Below are 1,010 nucleotides of genomic sequence, written 5' to 3'. Positions count from 1 at the left end.
TACTAGTTAAATGCTGGTGATCAAATAGAGGAAGTTAATAACTAATTAGTATTTGGGAATGATGAATATATGGGAGGGTTATTGGTATATATCAAATGCATTATACACATTGAAATCCCCCACAGAAACATGTGAATCTAAGAGGAGGGCTGAGTTCAGGGGGTTGATGAGGGAAATGATTAAAATATGTAATGTGTTTGTACACATCTGCCAAAGTGAGACTCATTAATCTGTATAACCGATATGTACTAATAATAAATGGGGAATTTATGGGAGGAGGAGAATTTCGGGCAGAGTCAACCAACACTACAAAGTTGAGAAAAAGAATTTGTTAATAGGTAAATGTATTCTGTTTAGTTTTAGAAATAGTGGTTGGTTATTAAAGTACAAGTGAAAATAAGCAAAGGCTGAAAGCAAAGGTTATTTATTCAGAGTGTTATAGCAAGGGAGTTAGCCATGACCACTTGTGTTGACAAAGACTTAAAATAGACAAGAATGTGGGAAAACTTTGTAACAAAAGAAAAGGAAGTTTTGAGTATGTCCTCATGGTAGATGGTTCACATAGAGAAGCAGGAGGCCAACTAACTTGAAGCAGGGCATCCTTGTGTGATTTGTTTGAGAAGCTTATTAGGCCTTCTCTATTTTGTTCTGAGATGGAGGCAGGAGCAAAAATTAGGGAGGTTGGCAGTCATTGATCAAGTCCTGATTGTTTTAGGCCAATTGCTACAGAGGTTGTGGGTCAAAGTTCTTTATCATATGTGGTCTGGTCACTGACCTTGTGAATATTGACTCTTTCACGTGTCAAAGGAATATCTTACAATAGCAGATCTCCACTTCCCAAATTTTTTCCCAAACTGACTTTTTCACATAGTTTAATTAGGTCAATGCAGTTTCACAACATTAACATGCATTCTGAGGGCTGGGGATTTAGCTCAGTGGTTCCGCCGCCTTCCTTGCAAGCACAAGGACCCAAGTTCAATCCCCGGTACCAAAAAAAAAAAAAAAAAAAA

This window comes from Fukomys damarensis, unplaced genomic scaffold, assembly GCF_012274545.1.
Source record: "Fukomys damarensis isolate Sample0158 unplaced genomic scaffold, DMR_v1.0_HiC HiC_scaffold_21, whole genome shotgun sequence".
NCBI classification, from domain to species: Eukaryota; Metazoa; Chordata; class Mammalia; order Rodentia; family Bathyergidae; genus Fukomys; species Fukomys damarensis.
The sequence above is the reverse complement of the archived record's forward strand: the minus strand, read 5'-3'. Positions refer to the sequence as shown.